Source organism: Mustela nigripes, chromosome 13 (genome assembly GCF_022355385.1).
Source record: "Mustela nigripes isolate SB6536 chromosome 13, MUSNIG.SB6536, whole genome shotgun sequence".
Taxonomy (NCBI): Eukaryota; Metazoa; Chordata; class Mammalia; order Carnivora; family Mustelidae; genus Mustela; species Mustela nigripes.
In genome coordinates, this window is record NC_081569.1 from 129,609,238 (window position 1) to 129,622,513 (window position 13,276).

Below are 13,276 nucleotides of genomic sequence, written 5' to 3' on the forward strand. Positions count from 1 at the left end.
AAAAAAAAAAAAAAAGACTGATGAATCACTGACCTCTACCTCTGAAACTAGTAATACACTATGATGTTATTAACTGAATTAAAATAAATTTTCAAAATCCTAAGGGGAAACACAGATTAAAATGTGGCCCCTGCCCTTAAGCCATGAAGGAACTGATAATATAGTAAGTGAGACAAGACACCTAGACAGATAATATTTAAGGCCGCTAGAAAGTGGTAACTGGCTCAATAAAAAGGCAAAGGAAATTCCAAGACCACCTCTGAGCTGTGCCTAAAAGGACAGGTAAGAGGATTACTGGCGGGGGGAGGGCAGGGTGGTCATGGTTTCCTAGAGCAAAAAAGCCTAAGTAAAAATGCAGAGACAGATAAGCAGGAAGAATGTCTGAAAAACAGGAAGCAGTCTAATTTGGCTAAAGCTCAGAACAATAAAAGATAGGAAAAGAAAGAAAAATGGCTGGGGAGATCCTTGAATGCCAGACTAAAAGATTCTGCTCTTGACCTAAGACATAACAGGAAGTTTGCTCAAGGGTTCCGGTAAGAGTAGTGCTATGTCAGAACTGTGGTGTAGGTAGAGAAATCTCGTGCTATTTTCATGGGCTGGGGTGAAAGGGGCTATTAAAGAAAACCAAGATGTGTAGAGAGCCACGGCAGTCAGGCAAAAGGTACCAAGTCTGGGACGCAGGATGTACCACTGCTGGGCTTCTCTCACTTTCCGCCTAAAGCTCAGGAAGAATGCTGGGCCTTGTAGCTGGAGACCTGCTTTGGAAGCAGAGGATAAAAGTTCCTGAGTTTAATGTGTTCATTGTTCATGGTCTCTTCTTCCATCAGCCCTCTTTGGGATTTATGTTCCCATGCAGCTGGTAAGCCAAGATGGTGCTGCCCGGCATTTTAAGAAGGGAGGGTCAGAGAGTGGGCCTTAGGGCAAATATACCTTTTCTTAGATTTATCTTTCCATGCCTCTCTTCAACAGAACGGCCTGAGGATCAAGATTAGGGGGTGGGCTTGGGTGGGGAGAGGTCTGACTAGATGGCTTTGGTCTAGGCCTGAGGTCTGAGGCCTGGTGGGCAAAAGAAGACAATGGATCATACACTCTCCAGCCCAAGTCACCAACTAGAAACTCCACTCAGGAGTTTGGAACCAAAAACAGTAATAAGAGGAGGCTATGGCCTGAAGGAGCCTCTCTGGGAGCATCTGCTCCTGAACCTCAAGGCAGTGACTATGGAATCCTGGATTCTAGGCACCGTCCTCCCTAAATCAGTGTTTAATGACCTCATGTGCGGTCACTTCCAGTGCTACCATGGAACCACAAAATCAAACAGATACTTAAGGATGGTGAAGTTTAAGTAGATGTTGACAAGATAACACAGCTTACTGAAAAATAAGATGCTGGCAGCCGGTGTGAGCCCTCAAGCCGCTACCAGATTGATCAGAAAGCAGCATCTGCCTCCGTGTATGCCTGTGATCAGCCCGTTAAGGACAAGACACTCTCCACGTATAGCAGACCACGAATTCTCCATCTCTACAAATGCAGTCCTCCGCTGACTGGGGCTTGTGGGTTATCAAGTGACCTTTACCTTTCTTAACATAGTACCAAGGATTATCATTGCTGCTGGGGGAAATCCAACCAGCAACTAACTATGCCAGGAGGCAGGGATTATCCCCAACGTGGAAGTGGAAAGATCAGAAGCTTAATTTGGTATTTTATCATTGGCTCTAAGAAAGTCCTTCAACCCCTTCAGCGCAGTAAGATCCTGAAATCCTGCTGCTACTACCTTGCACTTTACTTCCCAATGTCAAATTTATTTTTTTATAAACAATCTCCCTTAGTAAAGAAGGCTTGTCATTAAACTGTTTCAAAGGCATAGTGGTTGTGGGGCGACTGGGTGGCACGGTCGGCTAAGAGTCTGCCTTCGGCTCAGGTCATGATCTCAGGGTCCTGGGATTGAGCTCCCTGCTCAGCATTGAGTCTGTCTCTCATTACCCCCACCCCCGCCTTCTCCCTTCCTCTCTCATACAAAAACATCTTTAAAAAAAAAAAAAAAAAAAAAAAAAAGAGCATAGTGGTAGAGCTGGAAGAGCTGCATGCCATGATTTGTACTATATTATAACTGCAGGTTTATTTGCCTATCTTGACCCACAAATCACTATATCTCATTCATTGTTGTATCCTCGGAATTTAGCTCAGCAGGCACAAAAGTATTTATATACTAAATGAAGTGGTTCTCATCTAGTCCTAAATACATACCTACACACACACACACACACACACAACCCCCACAGCCTCTAGCTAGCAGCTAGTTTCACTAGTGAGTGGAAAAGTGATTAATGTCACTGGAAGGCCAGAGAGGAAATTAGAGGTTCCAAATGACCTCTTTCTGCAAATACCACAAGGGAGGGACTGCGTTGCAATAATGGGAAATAAAATAATCAGTGATTAGAGGGAGGTAAGTGTTGCTCTTGCTAGTGCCCTGTATAATTTTAGAGACGAGTTTTACCTGGTCTTGAAGCCTTGGGAAAGGTTCTCAAATGCGGGAAATAAGAGCTTTGCATACATTTTTCGTTCCTTGACTGCACAATGTTCTCCTTGGCACTGAAGACTCCATCTGAAATTGGGTTGCATACATTCTCTAGTACTTCTCCAGTGATGAAAATCGTCTACGAAGGATGGATCTGGCATTTCGGGTTTTCCTTTTATCTTGAGTGAAACAGATCTTGAACATCAGTTTCACCAGGCTCTTTGTAAATGTCATGTATCTTATTTATCAAAATGGAGATTGGGAATTCAACATGAAAGACCAAATAACAGCTTAACACGTGAGTCAACTGGTGACACAGCGCTCCCAGTGCAGCTTTCGGGATCTCGTCTCAGCTCAAGTGAGGCCAAGAGATGCAGCATCAAAAGATTATTTCATTAATCCAATGAATATTTATCAACTACTCTGTGGCATTCTTTTCAGCACCAAGCACAGAACCATGAAAAAAACGCACAAAACAAAAATCCTTGCTTTCATTGACATGACACCCTACTCGGGGGATATCACTGAAATATATACAGAATGTGTGAATAAAGGTGATCACTTTTAGCCAAGTTACTGGTATTATTGGCCATATGCTATCTTAAAATTTTCAGAGGTTCTTAACTTGGAGACAAAGGGTTGGGGGATGTCTATGGACCTTTTGAAATTTTGTAAATTTCTAAGTCTGAAGCAAATTTCTAAGTCTAAGCACTTTTTTTTTTCCCCAGAAGAAGAGAGCCTTCATGCAACACTCAAAGGGATCGCTGACTCCGAAAAGGTTAAGAATCACTCAGGATGATATGAAAATCAATTTGTCTAAATCTGCATTTATAATGTCCTCAGAACTACACCAATATCACCTTGAGAATAAATATCTTCGTGCCATTCATATGCAAAGACTGATCAGAATATGGCTAGATCAATAGAACCTGTCCTGGAAACTCTCATTCCCCCTGGCCTTGGGACTTTAAGTGATCTGGAATAGGGAAATGCAGCGGCAAGTCCTTCTGACTGGTTTTAGTGTATGAGTGAGAACCGAAGGCAATCTTTGAAGAGGAAACACCAGTGGACCAAGATCCACTTTCCTCAAGATAAAAGAAAAGGAAAACCAAAAGTGCCTGATCTGCACTTACTACATCATTTTCATCACTAGAGAAATAGTACATATATTCAATCAAGAACATGAAAAAAAAAAATCCTTAAACAGCTACCTTTTTAACCATTGTTTCAAGGGCACCTCCTGAGAATGTATAAATCATCAGCCACACCAACCAACATGTTTTAAGACAGTTTCAACTCCTGTATCAGTTCCTGGATGCCAATAAAATGAACCTCAAGAAATCTACACTCTGATCACCAAGAGATGTGAGTTTTAATGTTAACTAAATTTTGAAAGGGGTTAGGAAAAGCTGGGAATCTCTGTAGTTCTAGTACATCAACACCAAGTTCTCTTGTCATGTATCCCCTTTCTGTTGAACATTGTCATTTACATGACACAGATATGCATATCAACATTCAGCGCTCCAAAATCCAGAAAAGAGTTCCGGATGAGGATTTGAGACATTCTTGGGAAACCTCACAAAACAGCCAAATTGCTTGAGAGTGTTTCTAATGTATACATTTGGTTTTTAGGAGTCGATGAGAACTGCCACCACCACAGTAAATCGATCCACTCTTTCTACATCTCTGCAGATTAAGAAGGCTGAGTTTTGCCTGCTCAAAGGATCAATGGCTTTCACCATAAAATAATCTGATGCAGAGTTCACTCAGCAAATACTTGTTCTCTCAACAAATAACTGATAATCTAGACAAAGCCACACACCTCTCAACCTGTTTGGAGTGAGAAGCACTTCTAATCATGAAAACAGTAAGTTCAAGTCCTCGGCTCTCTCTTGCAGGCTCAAGCACCATCTCGGCTGGCACTCTGCTGCCATGTGCAGCTGATGAGAGGTTAGAGCTCTGATTCCCACAGGAGGCGGTGGGAAAACTCTGAGGGGAAGAGCATGGCGCCAGGCAGACTTGGGTTTGAATCATGAGTTCAGTCACTTGCCATTTGTGTGACCTTAGAATTGTCACTTATCCTTCCAGCTTTACCTGTTATAAATAAGTATTTACATCCCAGGACTAAAGAAATCATGGCCATAAAGAGCCCAGCATAGTGCCCGGTGCAGAGCAGACATTCTGTTAACATTGGCTGTTTTATGATGAAGGGCCGGTGTGGAACTATCAATGAGAAAACAAGGATGAAGAAGAGTTTTACTTTTTTTTTTTTTTTTAAGCTTTTATTTATTTATTTGACAGAGAGAGAGAGAGAGATCACAAGTAGGCAGAGTGCTGGGCAGAGAGAGAGGAGGAAGCCCGTTCCCCGCTGAGCAGAGAGCCTGATGCGGGGCTGGATCTCAGGACCCTGAGATCATGACCTGAGCTGAAGGCAGAGGTTTAACCCACTGAGCCACCCAGGCGCCCCCGAAGAAGAGTTTTAAAAAAGGATATAAAAACCAACAAAATGAAGAAGAGAAATTCTTTCCAACTTAGCAAGGCTGTGACAAGTTTCTGCCTAGTGCAGGGGTGCTGTGCTAGGTGACAGATTAGAAGGAAGTGTCATCACACAGATCTAACTCAAAGGGAAAGAGATGCAAAATCACTACGACAGGTTTACTACACAGAGAAACTAATGAGGGGCTATAGGAGCAGGGAGCATGGAAAGATGACTTCTGGCTGGGGCAGCAGCGGGTTCTTCATTCATTTTTTTACTCAAAAACGTATTCAGGGCATGCCCTATACCGACGCTGAAAAAAAGTGGTAAAAAAATGGGTCCCCATCCTCAACCAAGTCACTTACAGTCCGGTAGAATGAGCACATTTACTGAGTATTACCCACGAGTCAGGGTCTGAGGCGGTGTAGGACACTGCCCCCAAAGCTTTCCGAGGCAGGAGACGGCTCTCCAGACACAGAGTGAGGCATGAAGTGACATGCATCCAAGCGAAGGAGCACCTGCTGGGGAGTGTGCCGTGAGAAAGACACGGCTGCCGACGGACCCACGAGCTGGCCCAGGGCACGGAGAAGCTCCTCAGCCCCTCCTTCCATCCTTGGAATGTGGGAGCCACTTGCCTTTCCTGCTCCCAGATGCCTCTCTAAGGACACGGCTTTGAGATGGTGATGTGTTGAAAACACATGCACAGTACACATGACTGAGCCCAGTTAGGGCCTCTTTTTTTAATTTTTTTTTTTTTAAAGATTTTATTTATTTGACAGACAGAGATCACAAGCAGGCAGAGAGGCAGGCAGAGGGGGGCAGGGAAGCAGGCTCCCCGCTGAGCAGAGAGTCCAATGCGGGGCTCGATCCCAGGACCCTGGGATCATGACCTGAGCAGAAGGCAGAGGCTTTAACCCACTGAGCCACCCAGGCGCCCCAGTTAGGGCCTCTTTACAAACTTCTAAGATTTGGCAGCAGGCGTGGGGATCCATTCATCTTGCTGCTGCCCAAGACAAGCCTCGTATGTAAGTTCCCTTTGCTGGCACCGGAACTGCCACCTACGAACACTGAGTGGCCTGCCTCTTTCCCTGGTGTCTGCCTACTTTCTGAGTACAGAGGCCAGATTTCAGATTATACCAGGAAAGCTCCCAAGACGGTTGTGAACCAAACAGCATCTATGTTGAGCCTGGATGGATGCATAAAGTCAGACATGGTGACAGGGGAACATTTCCCACGAGAAGGTAGCAAAAACTAAGGCGTGGAAACGAACAAATTCTGAGTGAGTTGCACAAAAACACACGTGATGGGAGAGGACAGACTGGAGAAGTAGCCAGGAGCCAGATTCTAAATAAAGGCTTTGAATAACATTTAATAGCTCAGGCTTCACACTGTGTGTAACAGAAAGCCCCCTTGGGATTCTTGAGCAAAGGAGGTCTTATCACCAGACTTGTGATTCAAAAAGATTCCTTTACAGCAAAGACTACGATGGACAGGAGACCGTTTCGGAGGTAACTGCAGCTGTCCAGGTGAGATCATGAAGGCCTTAAGCAGGACAGTCGATGTGAAAATGAAACAGGGAAGATAGATTTGAGACATTATGGAGTCAACATCAACCAGACTTGGCAAATGCCTGGATGCAGAGAGAATGAAGAAGCAAACAGAGACAGTGATAAGTCAAATGCACCATACCTAAGTCCCGAGGAGGACCAATACTGAGAGAGAAAAGGGAGATGAACAAATAGGTTTTAGATGTCTTCAACATTTTTTTTAAAAAAGATTGTATTTATTTATTTGACAGAGAGACAGTGAGAGAGGGACACAAGCAGGGGGAGTGGGAAAGGGAGAAGCAGGCTTCCCGCTGAGCAGGGAGCCCAAAGCGGGACTCGATCCTAGGACCCTGGAATCACGATCCAAGCTGAAGGCAGATGCCTAACAACTGAACCACCCAGGCACCCTCTCTTGAATGTTTTTTTGAGAATATTTTCAAAATATGTTTAAAATGCGGTGCATGATCAGGGAAATACAAACCAAAACCACATGAGATACCACCTCACACCAGTCAGAATAGGTAAAATTAACAAGTCAGGAAATGACAGATGTTGGCGAGGATGAGGATAAAGGGGAACCCTTCTACACTGTTGGTGGGAATGCAAGCTGGTGGCAGCCACTCTGGAAAACAGCATGGAGCTTCCTCAAAAAGTTGAAAACAGAGCTACCCTATGACCCAGCAATAGCACCACTGGGTATTTACCCTAAAGATACAAATGTAGTGATCCAAAGGGGCACGTGCACTCCAATGTTTATAGCAGCAATGTCCATAAGAGCCGAACTATGGAAAGAGCCCAGATGTCCACCGACAGATGAATGGATAAAGAAGATACGGTATACATATACAAAGGAATACCATGCAGCTATCAAAACAAATAAAATCTTGCCATTTGCAATGACATGGATGGAACTAGAGGGTATTATGCTGAGCGAAGTAAGTCAATCAGAGAAAGACAATTATCATTTGATCTCACTGATATGAGGAATTTGAGAGGCTGGGTGGGGGGCTGCAGGGGGTAGGGAGGGAAAAAATGAAACGAGATGGGATCGGGAGGGAGACAAACCATAAGAGACTCTCAATCTCACGAAACAAACTGAGGGTTGCTGGGGGGTGCGGGGGTAGGGAGAGGGTGGCTGGGTTATGGACACTGGGGAGGGTATGTGCAATGGTGAGTGCTGTGAAGTAAGTAAGCCTGATGATTCACAGACCTGTACCCCTGGGGCAAATAACACATTATATGTTAATAAAAAAATTTAAAAAATACATTGCACGTGTTGTGATGAACACTGGGTGTTATACTTAACTAATGAATCACTGAGTACTACATCAAAAACTGTGTACTATACAGTGGCTAATTTAATATAATAAAATAAATAAGTAAATAAAATTTGGTTTATATAAAAAAATTTAAAAATGCACTGCGTATTTTGGATGCTGATAATATAGTTAGGGGGTGATGTCTGACAGCTGGAAGTCTGGGCTTGGCACTCAGCAAAGAGGTTCACACTAAAGATGCCTGCATGGAAGAAATCCACAGAACAGTGCCAGATGGAGCTATGGGAGGAGAACATGTACCCAAGGGGAAACTGTGTGTTGAAAAAAACCGCTGTGCTGTGCCCTGACTTCAGAGGTATGCTGGGGGAGAGCTCCAAAGAACGGGAAGAAGCAGATGCCCAGGCATCATCCCACTGTCTTTAACTGGGGGAGCCTACCATTGCTGGTTTTACACATTCGAGTCTCTATGCCAGTGGCTTTTAAAAAATGTTGCAAATGGAATCTAGCCTTCAGGGGAAAGAGGAGGATGAGCTCCCACGGGAATCGCTAAAGGGCTGGAGAAGCTAAGAAAAGTTTTCAGGTAGGAGGTGGTTAATAATAGGGCCGAATACTGAGGCAGGAGGAGGATTAAAAACAGGTGACCCAAGTTGGCAATTCCAAGGTCACTGGCAACCTCTGAGGGAGAGCTGGACAACATGGTAAGAGATAAGGCCAGACTGCAAGGGTAACTGTGGAGGGGACAGGGGCAGGGGCACTGGAGCAGGAAGGGCATGCTACTTTAACATTTGGCAGTACAGGGAAGACAAGAACTTGAAAGGGTGGCAGGGTGAAAGAAAGGTTATTTTAGAACAAGAGACCATGGAGTAGGCTAAGAAACTAAGGAACACTGGGGGCTGAAAGCCTGGAGAGAGAGAGAAGAGTTAGCGAATTAGACAGAATCACTCCAGCTGATCCAGGGATCCAGTAGGAGAATTAGTTTCGATATTAAAACTACCCCATTTTACAGAGAAGGAAATCAAGGCACAAGGAGGTTAAGTAACTTCTCCAAAGTCTCATTGACTCAAGAGCTCCTGTTTTTTCCATTTATTCTTTTCTGTTTCTAGAAATGGGAAAAAGTAATATATATGATATAAAGAAGTGTCAGTGTCACTATTTCTACCCGGGAAGAACATAGGACCAAAGAAGCTAGACTTGGAAAACCACCACCAAATCAGAACATAAACACAGAGCAGCTCAAATGCGTCCGGGCATGCTGAAGAGGCAGGAGGAGCGTTCCCAAACACCCAAGCCTGTGATAAACCGGGGGCCATCTGCCTCAGGTCTGGAGAACATGCATCATCATTTCGGAAATTTAGCTCCCTCTCTGCCAATTTCACCTTCAAATTGGAAATTCTGAAAGTAAGATTCACTCAAGGTCCACCTCGGCAGCTTCTGAAGCAGAAAAAATGATTGAGAAATTCGTTCATACGTGAATGCATGAGAGAAATGAGTAGCTGGCGGAAACCAAACATTCTCCACCTCAGCATATACCCTTCTCTAGAACTGCTCTAGAAAATTACCACGGTGAGGAGCAAAAAATGAGAGAAATTGAATGGTTTTCTTTCCCACTCTCCATCTACATGAAAAATGTGAGAAGCAGAAAGTGTCTCCTCCCTCTTGTGTATCTGTCAGCACATTTCCAGGAGGCCTGGCCACATCCCGGGCACTGGCTGGCTGAGGAACAGAGACTGACGCAGCACATTCGTTCGCCTTGGAGCCCTCGCCTGGGTGGTCTGCTGTTATTCCTTTGATTAAACTCCCAGGCTGGAAGAGCTGGAGCTGCTCCTAATGATAGCCGGGTCCTGAAACCTCACACTCGCCCGCACAGCGAGGGCCGGTGCTCCCTCCGAGTGGCTGCCTCCCACTCCTCACCACAGAGCTGGGCTCCTTCGCCACATTCTTCTGCTCACTCACGGCGGCGACCACAGAGGGCGCCGTCTGGGCAGAGTGCGGCAGTGGGAGCGCACACCTCTCCCAGCACTGAGTGAGGCAGAGATAGGGAGACCGAAGCTCTACTCCTGTCAGCGACCACAGCGCTCCCTACCACAGGAGAAAGATGCTTCTAGAACACCCTGCTTTCAGAGATGGACACACTCACTTCCCAAGAACCCCAGCCCCAAAGGTCAGACCGCCTCTCATGTGCCAAGGGGAAGAACTAAATTTGGCCTGCTCTCTGCTCGGGTCTGTAGGGTACTTGCTGAACACGTATGTCTTCTGAGCACTATTTCAGGCGCACGCAGGCCAGCACAAACATTTCTGAAGTGGCTGTTGTGGCTACTTCGTGGGGCAAGGAACGTTTGATGTTCCCCTGTGCTGTAGGCTATAAAGAGAGTTACATCATAACAGAAGTAGTGAAAGTAATCACAAGCTAAATAAGGCTCTGTTCTTGGCCACGCAACTCCATAACAATGTAGCCTCTCATGTAAATTCTGGGTACCTCCAAGTTTTATTATAAAATTTTGGGGCTGTCAGGGTACTTTGCGTCTTTACTTCTGGCTAGCTCACTGCTCCTCAGCATCTTCGCCAGTGAGCGGGAAGGAAACGTGGTGACGCTGCCTCACCCTCCAACCCACCCTCCTCTCCAGCTACCTGAATGATCAAGCTAACAGGCAAAGCCAACCTTGTCTCTGGGCCCCCTTCCTCCATCCCCGTCATCTATGAGATGAAGCTGAGTTCCTTCACAGAGAAAGCTTTCCCTAAATCAGCTTTTGTGTTCTCTTCCAGCTTCCATCCTAGCTGCTCTCTGCTGACTCCCTACCCTCCAATACCACTGATCAGCCTACTGTTTCTCTAGACACATACAGGCTAGCTTTTATTCTGGAACCTGCCCTCACCCTTCTCCTGCCACCCACTTGCCTACCTTCAAGATTCAGTTTCGATATAATCTCTTCCAAGAAGGCTACTCTGGCCTTCTCACTCCCATACACAGGCTGGGATAGGTAGCGTGCCCTTTGATACTTCTGCTATTCCCTAGAAATATCTCTTCCGTGCATATTCCATGCTAGCACTCTGATGTGTTTATGTGGCTGTCACCCTTACCAGATTTTGAGTTATTTCATGCCAAGGACTATGTCTTATATCATCCCCATGGCTTAGTACCAAAGCCTGGAACATTCCTAAGAGCTTAATAAAATGTTTTTGAATGAATAAATTAAAAAACCACACTTGAATTAAAAGTTTTATGAACAATGCCACTAAAAGGTTTAATGAGGTAAGCAGCTGAAATTACAGACAAAAGAAAATGATTTTTCAAAAATGGACCCAAGGATTTCAATTTTTTATACTTATCTTCCAAAACACAAGTAATTAAAAATTCGTGTTCCTTATGTAGTGGTAGGTTTCATAACACCTTACCCAGAAAAGCAATGTAAAGATGCATCAGAGTTCATGGGATATGATGAAAGTGATACTCGGAGGGAAATTCATAGCTTTAAATACAGTGACTGACAAGAGTGAATGAAAGTAAGTATCCCACTTAAGAGACTGGGAGAAAACAAAAGCTAGCAAAAGCAGAAGGAAGGGAATTAGTCAAGACAAAACAAAACAACCAATTAGAAAACATTAAAACAATAGAATGAATAAATTTAACCAGAATGATCTTATCAAAAAAAAAAAAGGAAGCAGGGGAAGAAAACAGGAACCCTACTGGATTTGAAAGGAAGGAAGGGAAAAAGGCATCGGAAAGGAGGAAGGAGGAAGGAAAGAAAACACAAACATGAAATAGGAATTGGAAATAAGGAAATACTCGCAGGTACGAGGGAGTAAAAATGCATTCGAAGTAATTACTGAACACAAAGCTGCTTCTGATGAATCTGCCATGAAGGTTTCACCGCCCAAGCTGAGAGAGAAGGCAGAGCAGCCCCCACTTTGGGTCTGCACCCCCACTAGTAAACACATGGGCCAGAGCCCCTATAAAGCCATTGTAACAGGTTATTATTTGCTAGAAGAAGGATAAAAGAATTTTCCAAATTCCAAATTAAGGAATTACTTGCTCTGAGGGGTAGCACCCAGATAACATGTAATTGAGCTTTTCAATAACCAAGTTCATTTGGGTAACATTATATTTTATCTAAAAACGACTTTTTTGAATCAAATTAGAAATAACTTATTATTGAAAGCCTTTTATGGTGGAAATACCAATATTTTCCAAATATCTGATATTTAGACTTCACAAAGTAGTTTTTGCATACTATCCTCAGGAGGCTACTCCAACAAGAGCAGAGCCTTAGGTTGGAAGTTGAGTGAACTGTCCGAGATCACAGCTGGTCCCACAGCTGGTCCGTGGTGGTGGAAGACAGATCTACAGATGGCTGGTCTAGCTCGCTTTCCCCCACCCAACCCTGCTTATTCCAGTCTCTAGCCCCTCCCTCAGTACTGTCTGGAGCACCAACCACCCTCTTACCAGACTCTAAAAGTTAAGACTGACATCTAATGGTAAGTTCAGATTCCTACGTACAGGAGTCTGATGGACTTTTCAATTCTCTGGCTCTGAAGCTCTTCTTCGACAAGAAAGATGGACTGAAGGAAATGACTTTGAATTAGAATACAATCTCCCTAGTGTCCCAGAGGATCAGAATCTTGTCATTTTGCAAGCTTTGCAGCTTATCAAATGACAGAAGCTGAAAAAATGTAAACACTAATATTGGCTATGTTTTTTACTATGACTGCAAAGAAAATTTCCTAATGTCTTGGTGCTTCTAGCTGCTCATTTATAAACTGGGAACATAGACTCTTGTCAGTGACCCAGCGAAAAACAAGTAGCAGACCACTGGCTCTCTCCCTTCCACACACCCACTTCACATTTCAAAATTCCTTCTTCTTCTACCATCGTCGTAACATTCTAGTACCTTCCTCCTATCACTCTATCTGTAAAATCTATCTCGCCCACCCTCTCAAGTCTCAAAACTGCTCTCATAAGATTCTTTGCTTCCTATTTCAAATCAGGTCTCCTCATCTACTCCCTTCAAATGATTAGGGATTTGAAAAAGAATTTTCATTACAGCATCACACATTGGGATGAGGCTGAAGTAAAGTTTAAGCTTACCTTTAATTTTGGTTCTACATTTCGTACTGAGAAGCAAAGGGTACCACCAGGGAGCAGTGTGTTGCCTACTTTTAACATATGCTCGTAGTCATTTTCAGCTTCACTTTTTCCTAGACTTGATTACCATTACAGTGTTGCCACTAATTAAGACTCTGTGGCAGAGATAGAGCAAAATGTAACTGTGGAGTTGAATTATAGTAATTTCTTAGGAGGACTTTGATGCCATTTTGCATTAAGGAAAGGGAAAAGATATGGTTTCTGGTTAAATACCATGAGGACGATCAGCAAGGAAGGCAAAAACAATCCCAAAGTTCTTGTAGAAGTTTCATCTAACTTCATTGTGTTGTAGGCTTGTTATTGCATCTATACTTAAGGTCA

At 44.0% G+C, this 13,276-nt stretch overlaps 1 protein-coding gene across 18 annotated transcripts in view; it reads right to left on the reverse strand.

Annotated features, from left to right (window-relative positions):
- TTLL5 (tubulin tyrosine ligase like 5) overlaps nt 1–13,276 on the reverse strand; it is a 281,253-nt gene that overhangs the window by 143,665 nt on the left and 124,312 nt on the right. The window lies entirely within an intron of this gene.